The 21832-nt window shown below is 36.5% G+C and overlaps 1 protein-coding gene across 10 annotated transcripts in view; it reads left to right on the top strand.

Annotated features, from left to right (window-relative positions):
* LOC105488914 (zinc finger protein 385D) overlaps positions 1-21832 on the top strand; it is a 988258-nt gene that overhangs the window by 230958 nt on the left and 735468 nt on the right. The window lies entirely within an intron of this gene.

Here is a 21832-nt window from a genome sequence, read left to right on the forward strand (position 1 = left end):
TAAATTTGTCTCACCTTTTGATCTCCAAGGACTATTTGTGCTTTTGTTTACTGTCAGTAGACAAATTAGAACTTGCTAGAACATTTGTGGCTTCACAGTAATCTCTTTTGGCACAATTTTATTTCATAATGGTAACTTCTGTCTTAATGATACCTTATCTACATTAGTATATGTATTAGTTAATTTTCATACTGCTATAAAGAACTGCCAGAGACTGGGTAATACATAAAAGAAAAAGGTTTGACTCACAGTTCCACGTGTCTGGGGAGGCCTCAGGAAGCTTACAATCATGATGAAAAGCAAAGGGGAAGCAAGGCACCTTCTTTACAAGTTGGCAGAAGGGAGAATGGATGCAGGAGGAGATATCAAACACTTATAAAGCCATCAGATCTTGTGAGAACTTACTATCACAAGAACAGCATGGGGAAAACTGCCCCCATGATTCAATTAGCCCCACCTGGTCTCTCCCTTGACACGTGGGGATTGTAAAGATTACGGGGATTACAATTCAAGATGAGATTTTGGCTGGGGACACAACCAAACCATATCAGTATATGACATGTTGAAATGTGGCACTTTCCTCATACTTTTCTCCTACTGACCATATCCTTTAGAAGTTCAGCCAAGGGGAGGCCATGAAAAAAATGCTGATATTAAATTGTTCTAAAATATATAATAAGACATTGTGTTCTTGTTTGAACTAAATTTATTTTTTATCATTGAAGGATAAAAATGTAGAAGAAAGTGAAAAATGCTAATTTCACTGTGTTCAAATTTGGAGTATATTTCTGGCTTTTGTTACCAATTTTTTTCACCCTAAGGAGAAAACATGTCAGTTATTTAAAGTTTCAGCCATTGGCTATTTGTTTTACCTGGACTTAATATGAATTCCATTGAAGGATACCATCTTTTGCAACGCAGAGATTTCTTTATGCAATTTCTATCCCTAAGAAACCCTGTGTACCAGGACAATGATGAGGTTTTACAATCTGAGCCTGATAATCTAGACCAACTCCCCTCTGGAGAGCATCCAAGAGCTTACTCTGCCCAAGATGAAGTATACTCTAGTTTTTCATGACCATTATTTTGAAGAGCTAGATGAAGTGTAAATTAAGGGAAGCCATTAGAGAAAAGAGAATGAATTAAATTTATAACGTTTAGCTTGGAAATATACTTTGTTTGAGATAGAGGAAATTTTCATTTGTGCATCTCTGCGTGTATATGTGTGGGAGTGAGTATGTTTAGGGAAGTTTGAAGAACTGAAGGGATTAGTAGCTTATAGCACTGGTAGTATGAAATAAGTGCAGAATATATATTTTTTATGTCTGAACTTCAAATCTGTTTAGTACACATAGAGCTACCTTGTTTCTTCATCTTTTGCCTCTTTCAGTTACTAATCACGTCCACCACCAACATCTTCCAGTCCCTGTGTTTCCTAGCTATAATCTTAGGAAAGTAATCACTCCACTACTTTTCTAGATTTGAAAGTATAAGCTTTTTAACTTTTGTTTTCCTTCCTTTATATTTCCCCTAGAAGTAATTTTCCCAAGGTAACGGAGCTAGTAGTAATAAAGGTGAGATTCTTGTGTGTATGAATTTTTCTTTCCTGACTTATGCCCTTAACAAGTTATTTTGCATTTTGAGGCTCACCCTTTTGAAACTGGCTTCTAGTTTCTACAGATCCATACCAGGTCTGGCACTCTTTCTCTTAACCACCACCTTTTTTGTTTGTTTCTCAGAAACGCTAAGCAATGGCATGAATGTGTGTGTGTGTGTGTGTGTGTGTGTGTGTGTGTGTGTGTGAAGATGTTATTACAGATTCAATTCACTAAATAGATTCCTTAAATATTAATTTTGAGTCTTTCAAGGAAAGAGCAGAAAGTAATTTTCAAAAACCTTTACAGCAGCCCAGATACGTGTCTTCTCTTTCCTTGCTTCCAAAATTGCAATAGTATTTTGTAAGAAAATAAAAGCAAATAGATCTATAGCAGCACTGTGAACTTGTTAAGAATAAAATAGTGAGGGATTTCTGGAAAAGTAAAAGAAATGGGACAAAGATGAGATAAAACACTGGACCTAAACACAAGTAAGGAAACCTATAAAGTTAGGGAAAAAGGGTCCAATAACTCAGGTTTCCAACAAAACTTCAGAATATGTCTAAGATTACTCTGAAGTTGGCTTAAAGGTGGTGTGCATTGTTTAATGGAAATTGTGATGAATTTACTTATGCTAGTGTGCAGTTAGAAGCTGAGATATAACTCACCTGCCCAGCCTAATGGTGAAAATAAAGAACTCATGAATCTGGGGATTATAAGCCAGAGAAGTCATAAAGGGAATCTCCGGATGAGGTCAAGGATAGGAGAGGATAGAGGGAACAGACACATCTGCTGTGAATTTGTTGGTTTTGTAATGTGTGCTGTAATTCCCTCTTTAGTCTCACCCCTGGAATCGCTTGTAAAGCTGACTTTACTTACTCACTAATTAAAAAATATGTGAGATTAGAGTTATTCCCAGGGAACTTTTGTAAAGGACATCTAGACTCTATTCCAATTAAGGCTGGCACTATGTATACAAGTACAAAGATAAAAACTGAACCACATACGTATTATCTGTTTACAATTACTTGTATCAGGTACAGTGTTGAAATCAAAGATATGAACAAGTCGTATTTTCTACTCATTTCCAATTTTCTAACCCTAAGAGGAGTGAATATGTATACATAAATTTCAATTCAATAATTTACTTGAGAAAAAATGTGATTTTTTACTTCAAGATTTTATTTCAGTGACTCAGTAGAAGTATAAAAAGTTAGAGAATATGTGAACTAATCAATGCATAAGAGGTTAAAAAATCTATAGTTTTAAATGGAAAGTAATAAAAGCAGAATACGAGAATATTTAATTTCCTTAACAAGTACTTAATAAAACACTTCCTATATAGAATAAGAATTCTGACCTAGATCTTATTCTCACTCGTAGAATAGCTACATCTAGGGGTGTTATAAAAAAACAAAAAACAGAAAGAAGAAAAGGGGAAACAACCTTAAAATTTAATTCCTGTCTTGTAGGAGGAAGACAAAGGGTCTGCTAAACAGATAATAAAGGTATCAAAAATATAAAGGATGAGTAACATTTTTCATGCATTTACATTGTTCTAGATTTTATTATAAAAATTTTATGTGTATAATTAATGTGATCTTCTTATTTTATGATTTAGATATAGTTATTTGTATGCATTATATAGACCATAAACTAGTACAAAGGAAAGTAAAGAAATTTGCCAAAGATCATGTAACTGGAGAGAGGTGGGGCCAGTCCCTGAGCCTGGCAAGCTGGCTCCAGAGTCCACACCCATATTCATGATGTTACAGTAGATATCAGGCCTGGAGAATACCTTGGATTGCTCCTTGATTCAGAAGCCAAAGGAGGAGAGAGCTTCAAAAAAAGAGGAAATGGTTGTCTACGGTGTGCTGAAGAGTTTTCTGAGAGAGGTTAAAATAGGCACCCTCTGTGGGAGATCTGGAACTTGTAAAATGACAGATTATCTTTGAGAAATTGTTTAAATGAAGTGGGCAAAGCAAAATCAGATGTTGATAAGTAGAGTGTTTCTCTGACTTTTGGTCTTTAAAATCCCTGATTCAGAATCACCCTGGATGCTTTGTGAAAATTCAGATTCCCTGGGATGCATTCAGTCCTTTAAATGAGAATCTAACATCTAGTTAGTAACGTTTGTTTAGAAATAGAAAAAGTCAGTAAGGGAAAAAGGGTGAGGAAGAGGAATGAGATGGCTGCGGCTCAGTTTGCATACCTCAGTTGGCAAGGAAAAGTCTGCTATAGAGGGATTTTCATGACCATCTGTTTGTATTCTAGCATGTGCTGGGGGAAGACTAATTGCCAGCCCAAGAGACTCATCAAAGTGATTCCTTCCTGTTATATTTTCAGCGATGTTTTAGGGACTGTCATCGATCTACCAGTCTTGAAAGCAAGTAGCTCGCTGTCTCTCTAAACCTAGCTCTGGTGGTTGTGAATCAATCCTGAGCATTGCAGGTAACTTGAAGAGCATATAATCCGTCTGTGCAGGGGCAGGGGGGCTATGTACACCACAGTTTGCATCTGGTCTTGCTCTTTTGCTTGGCATTCTGACCATCATTATAAAGTTCTGACTTCATTATAAAGTTCTAAAATTACTTCCTTTCAGCAATATTTTATGTGTTTTTCTTGTTTCTTGTTTCTTGTTACACCTTCATTTAAGGATGGTGTCTTCATATGGTAGCAATTTTTTTCCTAGAAGCACATTCACATTTTTAACCTGATAAATACTCATTGTACAATTCTTAAAGAATGTGTTAATGCCAAGTGTTCTATTATGTCTCCTTTATTCTTTTCCCATACCAGTCGCATATGTGTTAGGGTCCCTAGTCTAGGATGTCATACGTGGAAGTTACTGGGACAAAATGTCTTTCATGTTTTTCTTTTCATTTCATCCTGCATCAGAAATTCAAAGTCTTTGATAAACTGATTTTTACCCTGGGGTATCTGAATACTATTTTGAATACTCTTAACTTTCCTTATGTGTAATTTACCTGTTATTAACTGTAAATGAGACCCAAATTAAAAACTTGTAACAACAAACTCTATTATCCTTATTTTAACAAAAATTGAGAAGTGACTATTCTTCATTGTTTTTTAATGAAGACAATATAAGATTTTGGAGAATTACACATAGTTCTTCTACCAACATCCAATTTTTTGTGGCAGAAAAATTACAATCTTATAAAAGTAGGGACACATTCTCTTTATTATTTAACTGTTTTAACAGGAGTTCTTATATTTGAGACAATCACGAAAGTGTCAGAATAAGCTAACACGTGTTATGGGTGTTCAGTAGATAGTAATTTATGCTCATAATCCTGGCAGGCTAGTTTTACTTAGTCTACTAGTCAAGGACCCCTTTTGTCTAATCACTAACAAAAGTGTCGCAGTGTTTGTAATTCTTGCTATTCTGTTTTTATTCCTACTGCCATAAAATATTTTCCTTTCCTTCATATAGAATTTCCTTAAGAAATCTCTTTAGTTCCAGAAAAAAAAAATCTTAATAGTATATAATGTTCTCACAAGCATCAGGGACTATTTTAATTCATTTCTTTTCTGATGGGAAAAATATCAAAGCGGAGACCCCACATCCCATGTGCCTGATTCTGAAATAATTTCTTTACCACAGCAATCAATCAATAATGTTTTTCTGTACTTCTCTCACATAGATCTTTTTATTTATTTATTTATTTATTTATTTATTTATTTATTTGAGACGGAGTCTCGCTCTGTCACCCAGGCTGGAGTGCAGTGGCCGGATCTCAGCTCACTGCAAGCTCCGCCTCCCGGGTTCACGCCATTCTCCTGCCTCAGCCTCCCGAGTAGCTGGGACTACAGGCGCCCGCCACCTCGCCCGGCTAGTTTTTTGTATTTTTTAGTAGAGACGGGGTTTCACCGTGTTAACCAGGATGGTCTCGATCTTCTGACCTCGTGATCCGCCCGTCTCGGCCTCCCAAAGTGCTGGGATTACAGGCTTGAGCCACCGCGCCCGGCCTTTTTATTTATTTTTATTGATACACAATAATTATACATATTTATGGGGTACACATGATATTTTTATACATTCATATAATGTGTAATGATCAAATCAGGGCAATTAAGAAGTTGCAAATCTATCAATAATAATATTGTCATTGTCCATCACATAAGATCAATTATACAATGATGCTTAAAAATCTGCCTGTTGTCCCTTATACTGTTCAATGACTGCCTTAATTCACTTAATACAGTAGTCAGCCACCAAATCTCATATAATGTTAATTTCTTTCAGGTTCAACTACAATCAATTTGTATAAACCAAATATCATGCTCCTTTTAGTATCATGGAAGATGAATGTTTCTTGTTTTCTGTGGGGAACTGGTGTTATTAGGAATCCAATAGTTAAAAGATTTTAAAATTTAAAACAGAATAAAATTATCTGAAGTATTCCTGCATTACTTACTCTTATGAGCAATGCCAGAGACTTGTTTGTCATATGTGATTTGGGAAGATGTTAAAAATTAAAAGGAATTGGGCAGATTAGGAGAAAACAGAAAGTAAGACATGAAGTCCCAGAGAGGCAAGGTATGTACATTAAAGAGATTCATAGAGATGCCAAGGCCTGAAGGAGCTTTATGGTTCATACCTCATTTAGGACTCCAAGACTCTTCTTCCTTATATGTTGAGTTTGTGCAAAGCAAAGAGATCAGAAGGAGCTTAATTTGCACTCTAGAGTATTCCTCAGTTGCATCTGGCAGAGAGGAGGGATTCAGATATTCTTCTGTTTTCTTACATGGTGAAGCCCTCTGTAGCTGAGTTGAGAAATTTTGGTCCTGCTCTGGATCCTGGGATGGTAAGGAGCAAGGAAACCCCACCTTCTAGACATGGGCTTGGCTTAATGAGGTAGCAGAGACTCAGGGCGGTTTGCAGCATCAACATGAATCAATAAATATAGGATGAGGTTAGCCAGGAAAATATCCTATTATCTGATAGAGCTGGAAATGAAACGAGCTTCAGTTATAGCGATGGGGCTTCAACAATAAACAGGGCAGAATGCCCTTAGCTGAGCACCCAAATAACCACACCCCAGTGGACATCAGCCATTATATTCCCAAGGACCAGAATTATTAGGCCAGAGATGATCCTTACTCCCAATTTGTTCACATAAGGCTTATTCCATATTCCATACACCAAAAACCTTTTGGGATAGGAGCAGATGAAATGGGAAGTAAGCTAAAGGACTGGATGCTAAAACTAAAGGTGATGAGTTATCTAAATGGGAACATGTGAACCAATAGAGGGAGAGAGTGCTACCATGATTAGTATGTTTAAATATTAGTCTGCAGCTCTGCTATGTCTCCTACATGGTGTGGAGGTAAAAGGTATCCAGAAGTTTCTGTTAAAATGTGGCTGAGGATGCTGACTGTCAGTGAGACCAGCCACACAATTTGTAGGGCCCACTACAAAATGAAAATGCAGAGTCCCTTGCTAAAAATCTGTTAAGAATTTCAGGGTTAATCCCAGCACTTTGGGAGGCCAAGGTGGGTGGATCACTTGAGGTCAGTAGTTCAAGACCAGCCTGACTAACATGGCGAAATGCCATCTCTACTAAAAATACAAAAATCATCAGGGTATAGTGGTGGGCACCTGTAATCCCAGCTACTCAGGAGGCTGAGACATGAGAATTGCTTGAGCCCAGGAGGGGGAGGTTGCAGTGATCCAAGACCATGCCACTGCACTCCAGCCTGGGTTAAAGAGTGAGACTCTGTCTCAAAATAATAATAATAATAATAATTATTATTATTATTTCATGGTGACAGAATTAAAACAGGCATGGGGTCACTGTGAGTGCAGGAACTTGTGCCCATGATTGCACAAACTACAGGGCCATAAAGCTGGCCCTGACTTTGATGAGGTTACAGCCAGGGAGGATCTGGCTCTCTGGGCAATGGCTACTGGTGAGACCACTCAGCCCAGCAGGTGATAGGAGTCCTAATTGGATCTCAGGGGAACTATCGTACCTAAGAGGGCAGAATTGGGGCCCCATCAGCAGATGGGAGGTTACTCATTCTCTGTTGAACTATTCCCAAAGCAGGAAAACTGAATATGACTTCACCAGCCACAGATTTGTACAACAGAGGTCGGGGAGGGAGCCCAATAACCCTGTGGAAAATGGTTGTGTGTAGTAGTGTGCTGGTCAGTTTTAACCGTCAGCTCTTCTGAGAATAAAAGCCATGGTTTGTAGCATCTCCCTATGTTTCACAATGGCACATTGTAAGCTACCAATGTATCATTACGGAAGAGTGAGTAGATAAGATATATACACAATTGGTTGTTGAAAACCAGTGCAAGATTTCACCACATCCCTAGCTGTAAATGTGGCCAATGGGATTAGAGAACAGTACGGGGACACTTATAAGTGGAAGGACGTTGTGGTAGGCCAAATAATACTCCCCAAAAGATGTGTACATCCTAATCCCTGAGGCCTGTGAATATGTTGCCTAACATGACTAAAGAAACTCCACAGATGTGATCCAATTCAGGGTCTTGAGATGAGATTATCCTGCATTATTTGGGTAGGAAAAATGGAATCCCAAGGGTCATTTTATGAGGGAGATAGGAAGGTCAGAGAGAGAAAGGAGAGTGATGCTGGAAGCAGAGGTTAGAGTGATGCATTTGGGAGACAGAGGAAGGGATCAAGGAATGCAGCTGGCTTCTAGAAGCTGAAAGAGGCAAGGAAACATATTCTCCCCTTAGAGCCCTCAGAAGGAACACAGACCTTCCAACACCTTGATTTCACCCCATAGAACCCATTTCAGACTTCTGACCTCAGAACTGTATTATAATTTTTTTTTTTTTACTTAAGCCAACAAATTTGTAGTAATTTGTTACAGCAATGATAGGAGACCAATACAGATACCATTATTTTCCTAAGTGGTGTGAGGTCAAGCAAGTACTCACCCTCCCATGCAGTCATTGTTGCTCTTTTAAAAGAGAGCAGAGGATAGGAAATACTAAACATTTGTCTGAAAGTATTACCCAATGAAATTGTTTAAATTACTATGCAGACATAAAAAAGAACGAGATCATATCATTTGCAAGAACATGGGTGGAGCTGGAGGTTGTCATCCATAGTATACTAACGCAGGAACAGAAAACTAAATACCACATGTTCTCACTTAGAAGTGGGAGCTAAATGATGAGAACACACAGACGCAAAGAGGGGAACAACAAACACTGGGCCCTACTTGAGGGTGGAGGGTGGAAGGATAGAGAGGAACAGAAAATAGTTACTATTGAATACTAGGCTTAGTACCTGAGTGATTAAATAACCTGTACAAGAAACTGCTATGTTGCCCAGTTTACCTATATAACGAACCTGCACATGTACCCCTAAATCTAAAATAAAAGTTAAAAAACTTACTGAGTGAAGTAAATTGAATTTTCTTCCAGCTCTTGTGGTTGAAGGGCTCACGGTGGTTAATTTTATGCCATGACACCCATATATTTGGTCAAATATTATTCTGGATGTTTCTGTAAAGGTATTTACTGGATGAGATTAACATTTACATTGCTGGACTTTGAGTAAAACACATTGCCCTCCATAATTTGGGTGGGCCCCAGCCAATCAGCTGAAGTCCTTAATAGAACAGAGACTGACTTTCCTCAAGCAAGAAATTCTGCCAGCTGACTTGCCTTTGGACACACACAGACCTTGTTGGTTTGTTTGTCTGGAAAACCCTAAATAATGCATGCATTGAAATTTAGTTTGAGTGAATTAGGAACTTCAATGTACACGTAATCCATTCACTGTAGGAATTGCAATCTCTGTTCAAACTAATTATTCACCTCCTCAACCCACAATGTCTAAAAAAGGCCAAAAACTATCTTTCTTGTGGGTATTTAATAACATAATACTCTTGGTTTTCACCTGACATTAGACATTTTCCTTCTCTCTCTCTCTGTTTCTTGATTCATTACAGGTAAGTCTTGTTTAGCTGCCAGCACAGTGCTACCACTGTCAGCCAGCATATCCAATGTGCCTGTGATGTTCCTTCCCCAGCCCCAATGCACTCCAGGGGTGCCCCTGCTCCATGAAACTATCAGAAGTAGAAATGATGCATGATGTCCTTTCCAGTATTCTCCATGGCATAGGGGAAGACAGATCCAGAGTTGAGACAAAGCATGTTCATGTCGAACACATTGCACTACGGAATCTAAAACAGAAGACTTTATTTTATTTCTTAATTCACAGCTTCTCTCTCTAGATAGAAGTCCATGTGGGCTGGGTCTTGGGCCAATCTGAGAATCATCCTTTCTTTTCAACACTCCCAGAATGATTTACTCTCTAGTCCATTGTAAGTTTTCCCAGGAAGCTCAACATTCCCTTAAATAGTCTCCTGAGGAACCCACCCCTATATGCACTCTACGCATGATCACATGGATCTGCATTTTGACATGAATATAGATCAGATTAAGCTAAAGCTTCTACTAATAATATATATTTAAATTTTATTCTGGATGCTTCTCTTAGAATATTAAATATATTTTTAAGACATATGAGTTTATGGCAAGCTAGATAAGATATCTTAACTACTATCCTAATTCTTCTGTAATTTAATGTTAGTGGACTAATTGAGTTAGTGGCTTGAAGGAAGAGATTAAAAGTATTTATCTTCTTTGTAGTGCTGAATGCAGTGGGTATGCCTTCTGTGTAAATAATTTCTATTCAAAACCTATGGGAGAAAAAAGTAGGTATGCATTCCCACTATTGTTCATCTAAAGAATTTTTGGTCTATTTTTATATCCATGTGGGTGTTATTCCAAGCATCTAACACTTTGTTTCTTTAGGTAAAATCTAGTATGAATACAACTCTTTCCTACTGAAGAATGTTTATATAAATAAAGCAAAACTATTCATGTTTTATAAATACACACATATATAACCTAAGAGTCATCTGGCAGTTAATGCCTAGCTTTGAGATGTGTATAAGGCCCTATTTGAACATGGAGGGAAGGATGGAAATATGGACATTAAGAAAGGAGGATCTTCCTAAACTAAGACATACTTTCCTGTTGCTACTTTGTGTCTAGCTTTTCTAATTATTTCTGGCATTGTCTTATTTGCCTTGTTTATTTAATAAGATTCTTGGGAGAAGCAAATGCAGTAATGTAGATGAAAGTACTTCAGCAATCTCTTTTTCTTACAAATATGTGAATTTTAATTCATTATTTCCTCTGAAGTAACTCTGAGTTATTTGGATATAAAGGGCTCTAGGAATTCAATATTAAAATGTGTAATTAAAGTCAAAAGAGTAAGCTCTGAGAGCTTGTGAGATTTCTGGAATGTTTCTTACATACAAAAAATACTCATCACCCAGTGATACTTAGTGCTGACAGCATCAAAGACAGAAAGTCTGAGACTTAAGGATAGCAAAGAGGGAGAAAGGTGGGAAAAGTGCATTGTCTTTTGCAGGAGATGTGGGAAAGAAGGGAGGAAATCAGCAACAACTGTGGGAAGGAGAGAAATACAAACAGAACTTCTAGGACTAACCAGTAAATTGTTTTAAAAGAGTGTAAGGAACAAATAGCCTGTATCTGAGATATGGACCCAAGTAGTTGAATTGACAGGCACTTGTGTTTGGGACCTCTATGGTGGTGGCTCTAATAAGCATCACCTGAGTACCTGGTAAAATTCAATTTTGGGGGCCTACCCCAAATATATTGTATCAGAAACTCTAGGAGTAGGCCAAGCAATCTGTGTGTTAAAGAACCCTTTGGGCGATTCTGTTGCAGGCTCAAGCTTAAGAATCACTGCCCTGTGTAGTAAATAACATCTCAGAAGCAATAATTTTAAGATTAAATAAGGTAATTTAGGTAATATATTTAGTGCAAACATAGTTAACCTTCAATAAAATAAGTGTTATCTATAATTACAATTAGTTCTTGTTAAATGCTGCAATCAGCAGGAAGAAAAAGAAAGGTTGGGATACTAACAGGTACATAAATATAGATTTTGAGGACATGTAACATTCTTAGAGAAATATTTCTGGGTTGCTCTTACACTTTAACATGCATACAAATCACCTGGGAGTCTATAAATGCAGATTCTGATACAGGTCCAGGGTTGTATATGAGATTCTGCATTTCTAACAAGCTCTCATTTGATGCTGGGGCTGCTGGTCCTGGGATCACAGTTTGATTAGCATCAATCCAGCCCATGGCCCCCTTTATTTCCACTTAACTGTCTTTTGCAGCTCTAAAAGCAATATTAAACAGAAGTTTGAGTATTCATAGCAAGACCATAGGATAGAAGGTGGGTGGCAAGTTGAGACCTTGTGGTTCATGTCATCTCATCCCTTGAGTTGTAGCTTTTGGACAAAAGCTACATCTTCCTTTAGAAGCAATTGAATACTTCTCAGAATTCTTTAAGAAGCAGTTTAATACTTCTCAGACAGAATAGTTTGAAGAGCAGTCATAAATTCTTAAAGTTTTAAGATCATTTTCCATTAATTATCTAACTTTGGAGGTAGTCAAATAGTACTACTGGACCCTATAAAAAGTAGGACAGATCCATTAGATAAGCCATACAAATTATGACCATGTAGATCTTACTTTGCTAACCCATATGAAGGAGTTCATATTCCTGCTTTGCTATGTAAACTTGTCATGTTATTTTTCAAGAGCAGCTCCTCTACTGAAGATAAACTTAGTTTCACTTGTTTACTCATATACACAGATTCTTGGTATGTAGCTATGTGGATGCCATCAGGTGGAATTGCTCAATAATTAACTTATTTTTAAACTGTGGCTGGCCAATCCTTCAGTAGTTTCACAGCTTTTCCAAGAATGGATTTAAAATATGGTCTACAGTTTAACAGAAGAATCTGTATGGTGGTGAATAAGCGGTTCTGTCCTAAAACCAACACAGGTGTTTACAGGTGGTGGTATGATAGAGAAGAAATAACAACTTATTTAAGTCAAATCTACTTAAGTATAAGACTTTTTACTGCTTCTGGACTATGGCTCTTTTAGGTCTGGCAAATTTGTACTTAATTGGATTTGATCACTCCATCATGCATGGCTAAAGACAAATTTACAAATCACAAATTCTAATCCTAGTTGAGTTTCCTTGAATTATGTGGTTCTGTATGAGGGTTGTTATATAAATTTTACACAACTGGAATTCCACTCATGAAGTTGTTAAAGTGGGATATAATACTAAAAATAAGCCACAATCAAATGACATTTTTATAATAAGCAGTTATAAAACAATTATCCCAGAAATGAAGTGTTTACTCCATGTCAGCCTAAGAAACATCTTTTCTAAATCCTCATACTTTATTTAGATCAACCTTTTTTCTATGTTGGAGCCACAATTGCTCATGATTCCAGGTTTCTATTTTCCCAAATTCAAGCTCAGCAAAAGAGAGTATTTCTTTCCTAGTTTCTGCAGCCAAAAACTATTTATCCCTGAAATCTGTGGGCAATGCAGAATTAGGGACAATGAGTAGTAGGCTCTAGATTCAACCCTGACTCTCTCATTGTGGAGAAAATATTTGCTGAGCTCTATAATGCACACATTACTTAATGCCCTTGGGCCTCAGTATCCTTGACTGCCTAATGTGCCTAATATCTTTATTCGAGTGGTGGTGTATTAATACATATAAGGTGCTTAGAGTGAGATCCCATACATAGTAAGCATATGATATTACCATCAATATTTCATTTCCAAATCCCCTTTTCTCAGGTGGGTTTTCCTCTGTATTGACACCATCTTCCCCAGGAACTCCAGGCTTCCTTTTGCCAACACCAGAGTCGGCAAAAGAGAATATCTCTTTCCCAGTTAATACAGCAAAAGCCTTAGGATAGCGTTCGTGGAACTGATTTGGGCTATGGCCAATCCCCATGGCCAGAAAGCATATGTACTGCTCTGAAAAGCCAGGTGTGGTTCACATGCCTACTGTTGGAACTGGCATCAATCCCACACAAATCTCCTACAAAAGTAGGAGAGACGTGGTTATTCAAGGAAAATTGAAGTCCTCTTACCAGGAGAGAATGAAATAGTTTAGGAAAGCAAGAATAACAGCTAACTATTTTAAAAGTTCTTTCAACTTTGATTCTAACACCATGGCTACATCCCTGGCATTTGTTCTAAATTATTTATTTGGTCTCTTTCTAATTACAAGCATTTGTAGAATGTCAAGAGTAATATTTAGTACTATAACTTTAGTTTGGTAACTCCAAATATAATATTAGATTTACTAACAACCAGCACGTAGCTTTTTGTTACCAAATTTTGTTTCGTTTGATGAGCTTACTGTTATTTTCTGTTTTATCTCCATTAATAGTGAACAACAAAATAGTCTCATGTAAAACCGAGACAAAACAATACACTTCACAAATATGTTTCACAACTTAGAAGAAATTTTAGACACATTGGCTTACAAATTCCCTTATTTTCATAAGAGTATCATCAAAGTGTATTATTTTGGTCTACTCAGCAGTCTAGTGTGTTATTAATCTAATTCTATAGATTAATGAATCTTAGGTTTACCGTCTCAGGATAACTAAAATATCAAAATCAATATTTCTAGGTAAAATCATAAAAAGTGTTATATAATGTGCTTATTCATTCATTCATTTTACAAATGTTAGAGAAAAGTTATTATTTTTGCGGGCAAAGATCTTTGCCTTCATGGAATTTATAATTTAGCAAGTACAGGCAGCTGATAAAAATGGACAACCATAAAAAGTAAATTATCACATATGGTATAGTATAGGACCTAAGTAGATTTTATTTCAGATGTTCAGTTTGATTTATTTTAGTCACAAGCTTTAAGACAAAGGGGAAAGCAAACAAAAACATACAAAAAATGTCACTCTATACAACCCACTGTTGTAGTCTCTCAGTTTATTACCATTAACGATGGTAATGGGAAATACCTATGGAATGCTTTTAATTTTAGCATGCTTAATTAACAGGAAATAAAATTATTCTAACTATAGCAATTAAATGAATGTTACTCAATATTTCTGTTTAGTGAAACAATGTAGAACTGTGAGGTGAAATCCTGTAAGTAAAAATGAAACTTAGCTACTTTAGTAGACCAGATGGTTCCCTCTTAGACTAATTAATCTTTTCTTCGAATGCTTGCCTGATTCCTGAAGTACTTGTACCTTTATTATGTTTGATGCAGTTCACAGCTTGCTTCATTTCAGGGTCCTGTGGATGTGTTGTGGTCATCAGTCCAGCAGATACTGTTTCATTCATCTTTCACTGGCTACCTAGACTCTCTGCATTGGCTTGAATCCTGTTGCTCTTAAGACTCACAGCAAATGTTTCCATTGCTGTTTTATTGGGAAAATGATTCCTTTCTCTCTTAGTTCCAACTACCTGGAGTTTTGGGAACTCTCATATTGACTTGGATTAGTGGCCAGAGTGATCAGTGGCTGAGACACAGAGCTCTTTGATGGGGAAACCACTGGCCTCTAAACTCCACTCTTAGGCTCTCTACTCTCTGAAGCGTCATTTCCTGGTATAAACACAGAATAGTTGAATCTTTATTTATTCTTATCAATGTACTGATTAGGTCTGATTTCTTCCCTGCTAACTCCTCATCCCCATCCCAGTCAAGGCTAGTTTTTGAAACTCAAAACTCCAAAATCGCATATATTTATTTTTTTTGTCCTATAGAGTCATTCCTTCCTTTAGACTTAAATTTGGAAATGCCACATGTTCAGGGATGGAAAAAAATAGTATTCTTCCATTAGTCTTACTAGAGACTAAATTCCCTTCATAGGCAAAGAGTCTGTCTAGTGTGTAAAGAGCACTGGTAGTTCAAAGAACAGGGTGTTTGAAGAGAGGAGACTTCTTCAAAGCGAAGAAACTTGCATTCATATAAAGGTCTGCTTGCAGGTTGTATAATCTTAGGCATTTTAATTTCTTATCCTCTGTATCTTCAACATCAGATTCACACATTGTATTAAGTTGATGCAAAAGTAATTGTGTTTTTACCATTAGTGCACCAACCTAATAACTATATTTCATGATGGTTGCAAGGCGTAGAGAAAACATCCATAAAGAATGTAAAATTAAAAAGTATGTTGCAGTTGCTAAAGCTCAAAGAAATTCTCTAGTAATAGCTCACCTTTTATATATACAAATGTATGTGTGTATGTACATAGGACATTTTGAGCACTGCTGATAAGTATGTAGTATCACTGATATCAACTAATTGGAACTATACACATACAGACATATATATCTATATATCTTCAACACTGTATTTCTAGTTAACTCTGTCTTATGATTACCTATTAAATAAGGAAGTGTTACATGTCTAAATATTTTATATGTTTTTCATCAAGCAAATTTATTTAACCATAGTTCCATGAACCACAGTTGTGATAAAGCTGTAAATGATCTTTAAGGCTTTGATTTTGAATCTTTAAGACTTTGATTTTGAAAATACAACTAAGAGAATAACTGTATTTTATTTTCTAATTATTTTCTTGTGAATATGAACTTGCTTATTTATTTGAATAATTGTACAGTAATAAACACAAAAAAAATTTGAATACTGTTGATCACTATGTACTATTGGTGATATCTACTAATGAAGACTAACTTAAATTTTATATTCACTAAAAATAAAAATAAGTGTTTGAAATGTATTTTTTTATTTATTTATTTATTTATTGAGATGGAGTCTCACCCTGTTGCCTAGGCTGGAGTGCAGTGGCATGATCTTGGCTCATTGCTGCCTCTGCCTCCTGCCTTCAAACAATGTCCTGCCTTAGCCTCCCGGGTAGCTCGAAGGCATACGCCACCATGCCTGGGTAATTTATTTTTTGTATTTTTAGTAGAGAGGGGGTTTCACCCTGTTGACCAGGCTAGTCTCGAACTCCTGACCTCAAGTGATCCACCCACCTTGGCCTCCAGAAGTGCTGAGATTACACGTGCGAGCCCCACCATGCCTGACCACATTCTTTAAATGTATAAAATCTCTTCAAACTTTAAAATAATTTAAACCTATATTTCTCATATAAATGTTGTCTCTATTTTTGAATTCCTTGTTCTATAGTTTTTTTTTTGTAAAATTATAACTAAAATGTAGCTAAAAGTGGAATTCTTGTGTAGTTGTCAAAGCTCATGCATATTTTTTATCAAATATTTTCCCCACATTCTTTTATAAAACATTGTACAAATATCCCCAGCAACATTTCACTCTTTAGTCAGTCTTTTATAGAATGCTCATGTTCAAAAACAAAGATAACATGAAATGTAGCTGACAATACTTACTTTGAACCCCTATTATACATTTTTAAGCCTTTAAAAATTTTTCTGGCAAGTTGTTAATATTAAAAATGAATAAGATATTAGTGTGTATGATGTTAATGATAAAGAAATAATACATTCTGTAGTTACAATATTACGTGAATTTAAGATCAGAAAGTTTTACTGGGCTGGAACATGAATTCAAACTCCAAATGAAATTTAATCACTAGATCAGAAATTTAATAAAGTTGTTTAAATTAAGAGCATAATCTTAAGTAAAAATTTTGGAGGAATTTATTAATAGGTTGATGTTCATTACATTACTGTTGGTAACAGTGTGAAGGTTTAATAAATCTAAATGGCCATCAATAGAGGACTATTTAAAGGCAAATCACAGAAAAATATATATCATGTTATCTCAGTATGCCAAAGAGAACAAATTATCTGCAAGTGTGTGTGTGAGTCAATAGAAATAGGTCTAGTGCATACGTGGGAAATGGTAAATAGTGGGTACTTCTGGAAAGCACAGAGGTGTGGGAGTGTGAAAAAGGTCTTCCCCTTTTTACTTTGCATTTAGTTTTCTTTATTTTAACTTAAATGCATAAAACACATGCTCAATTTTGGTGGCTCACACCTGTAATCCCAGCACTTTGGGAGGCCGAGGTGGGCGGATCACGAGGTCAGGAGATCAAGACCATCCTGGCTAACATGATGAAACCCCCGTCTCTACTAAAAATACAAAAAAAAAAAAAAAAAAAATTAGCCATGCGTGGTGGCGTGCGCCTGTAGTTGCAGCTACTCAGGAGGCTGAGGCAGGAGAATGGCGTGAACCCGGGAGGCGGAGCTTGCAGTGAGCGGAGATTGAGCCACTGCACTCCAACCTGGGTGAGAGAGCAAGACTCCTTCTCAAAACAACAACAACAACAACAACAACAACAACAACAAAATGGATTTAATAGAATATATCAAGTGAATCTCTATCATATAATAAAATATATCAAATGAATCTCTATCATATTTTTTATTATTGTCATTCATGACCCCAGAGGAAACAAATGACTCATTCAAATTTATGGGCAGTGAAAAAGGAAACTACAAGTAAAAGTGCAGTATCCTGGGGCTGTTAATAGTGAGGGTTACCATTGCTATTCTTTACGGGGTAAGAGGAGAGAACTTTTTAAAACCCAGGGAGGAAAATATCCTGTGGAGATGGCTGTTTTGAGAGAAGCTGTGTCCTTAGGCTTGGGAAAACAGGCAGACCTATGTGACCTACAAAGAGGAAGGTGGGAAATCAACACCACAAGGTTAGTGACCTAATTCATCTTCCCTGCACTCACCACCTGCTGAAGCTCTCTATTTGACTGATGGCTTCCAGAGAGCAACGACTTGGATTCATCTAGTGTATACCATTAACACAATCTGTGCAGATATGTTTCTCAGGTTGGAGACCACCATAGATGAGGAAGGAGAGAGCAGCTACAGGTTAGCTGCTGTAAATTAAAATGTTATAAATTAAACATTTATAACATTTGCTATAAATTAAAATGTTAATAAAGAAATAAATGTGTATACAAAAAGTTAATTTTATAGGTGCTTTTGTTCATGACTTCAGTAGAATTAAACCATCTAGTTTGATTGGTTCTCTACATTGGACTTTTATTATACATCACCAATTTAAATTTGGCTTTTTTTTTTCAAACCATAAGAAAAAGAGTTGGCCGGGCGCGGTGGCTCAAGCCTGTAATCCCAGCACTTTGGGAGGCCGAGACGGGTGGATCATGAGGTCAGGAGATCGAGACCATCCTGGCTAACACGGTGAAACCCCGTCTCTACTAAAAAATACAAAAAAAAACTAGCCGGGCGAGGTGGCAGGCGCCTGTAGTCCCAGCTACTCGGGAGGCTGAGGCAGGAGAATGGCGTGAACCCGGGAGGCGGAGCTTGCAGTGAGCCGAGATCTGGCCACTGCACTCCAGCCTGGGTGACAGAGCAAGACTCCGTCTCAAAAAAAAAAAAAAAAAAAAAAAAAAAAAAAAAAAAAAAGAGCTATGGAGATAATATCAAATAAACCAAAGAAATAATTGTTTAATTTGGAACCCCCCAAATCTAATTTATTATACATATAAACTCTTAGTAAAAAGCTGCTAAAGAAATTTTTTTAGTTAAAAACACATAGTAACAACACTAGTAAAGAACATACTGAAGAAAATATAACATGGTACAGTGAAATAACAACACCCAATAATACTGTGGACTAAACATTTCATCCTGGGTTAGGCGTGGGTGTTTTCCAAGGCTCTTTCAAGCTCTTTGTCCCTGAGAATTAGAGTCTTCTCATGTTTCAGTTGCTCTCAATAAACTGTCAACCTGATGATGCTTTCTAACTATCTGTAAAATTGACTATCATTTAACCGTAAGTCATGTGGTTAAATGTTAAAATGCAATGTCAGTCATTGTCTTCCGATATGTACATGCTTAGGAGGCAATAAAATACCACAAGGCAAAGAGTACCATCTTTGGGATAAAGGTAACTGAACTTTGCTAATTGTTTGTCCTTGGTCAAGGTATTTACTATTTCTAAGCCTTAGCTTCCTCAATTTTAAAATTGAAAACTGAATAACGACTTCATTGGGTCACTGTAAATTCAGAGGTAACAGGTAGTAAGTACTGGCACATAGTATTTGTTCACCAGAGATAATCTCTGCTTCTTGATAAGCTACCCTCCTCCTACTCCTCCAGGGGCAGTGCTTTTGGCTCTTAACCTAATTCTTGTCACCACGAGGTGAACAGCAGGCCAGTGAACTACCACAGGTCCCACCACAAGGACCCTTAAGGCTGCGCTCCATGATGGTCTTCTCCTCCACTGGTGCAAATAATTGAGGACTGGCCTTCTTAATCTTGGAAAATTCAGCAAAGTTTAGATAGGATTCCTTCTTTTTCTTTCTCAAGGTGTAAACAAAATCAAGATTTATCACAGTATAAGTGTGGAAACAGTTCATATTCTTTCAAAGTGTATATTTTAAATGAAGTTATATATTTTTGTGTCGTTTTACTCTACTAATAAGATGATTTCAGGAGAAGGAGAATATGTTCTTTGAAAACGAGTCTTGCCAGCTAATTTTTTTAAGTGAAATAGTGCGTTGGGAACAATGTTATGCCACCCTATGAAGAACGGGTGAATCTTTATCGTACATTCAGCATCCAAGAGAATGATTTGTAATTTTTTTGTGTTCTTATTATTTTAAGGAAAGTATAAACCTCTCTTATATTTTTAAGTAATGAAATATATTGCCTTTAAATAGTTGGCTTTCAAATGGGCTACAGTAAATCTTTTAATCTCTGATAATTTGTTGTACTATAAATTGCTCAGGACATGAATCCTGGTGATATTGATATATAATTTGTGTTTAAGGTCAGCAATTGCTTGAGCTTCAGTGTACCTTATTTTCCATGTAAACCTAAGGGTCAGCACCCCCAAATCTGGATGACTAAAATAATAGGGTATTGTATTGCTGCATTTGTCTTCTGATAATAACGGAACTAACTAACTCTGGGACAACCTTGCCCTGCCCCTTGGTCTTCAAGGAAATAATCTTAGAAATGGCCACACCTTGAGAATTTATATTGATTCAAATTTTCCCACAAAATGTATGTTATTTTTCCAAGGCATTTTAGCTTTTTATTGAAATATTTCAATTAGTTTCAAAAAATAATACAGGGAGTTTTCAGGTACCCTTCACCCAGCTTTCCCCAAAGGTTAACCCTATAAAACCATAGTACTTTATCACATGAGGAAATTGGCTTTGGTATACTATTAAACTACAAATTTATTTGGAGTGTACTAGGTCTTACATGCTTTATTTGGGGGGTATAGTTCCATGAAATTTTATCACATAGATGCATTTGCATAATCATGCCTGCAACCAGGATACAAAATTGCTCTACTCCCAACATTCTCATAACACTAATCTCTAACTCCCTTTCCCCAACCTCTGCCTGTTCCCCATTGCTATAATTTTGTCATTTTGAGAATGTTGTATAAATAGAAACACACAGTATATAATCTTATTCTTCTAGAATGGCTTCTTTTAGGCAGCATTATGAATTTAAGATCTAAGTTGTGTTATCAATAATCTGTTCCTTTTTATTGCTGAGTATTATTTCATTGTATAGATGATGTACCACAGTTTATTCATTCACTAGTTGAAAGACTTTTGAATATTACAAACAAAGCTCCTATGAACATTTATGTACAGAGTTCTATGAGGAAATAAATTTTCATTTCTCTAGGATATTTAGGAATGAAGTTGATGGGTTGGGTGGTAATATATGTTAGCTTGATAAGAAACTGCCACAATGATATCCAAAGTGGCTGTACCATTGTATATTTCTGGTAGCAATATGTGAGAGATTCTCCACATCCTCATCAGTTCTTGATTTAACCTGTCAGTATATTCTTTTCATTTTAGCCATTCTAATGGGATTGTAGATATGTTTCACTGTGGCTTTTGTTTACATTTTCCAAATAACAAATGATGTCCCTTATCTTCTCTTGTGTTTTTGTCGTTGTTTGCTTGACAACTTATATCTCTAATTAACAAACTATTCTTAAGTAGTTGAGGTTTACAGAAAAATTAGTAAAAAGCACAGAAAGCTCCCCAAATATTAGTTTAGGTAATAGTCAATTATTAACTAATGTACATAGTTGGCATTGGGGCTCAATCCTTGTGTTATACATTCTATGGGCTTTGACACATGCAAAATGATATATATCCACCACTACATGATCATACAGAATAGTTTTACTGCCCTAAAAATCTACTGTTCTCTATCTACTTATCCCTCTAGTCCTGCTCCAGGATCCTTGATCTTTTTACTGATTTCATAGTTTTGCCTTTTCCATAATGTCATATAGTGGGAATTCTACTGTGTGCCTTTTCAGATTGATTTTTCCAGGTAGAAAATGCATTTATGATTCCTCTA

Source organism: Macaca nemestrina, chromosome 2, assembly GCF_043159975.1.
Source record: "Macaca nemestrina isolate mMacNem1 chromosome 2, mMacNem.hap1, whole genome shotgun sequence".
Lineage (NCBI taxonomy): Eukaryota > Metazoa > Chordata > Mammalia > Primates > Cercopithecidae > Macaca > Macaca nemestrina.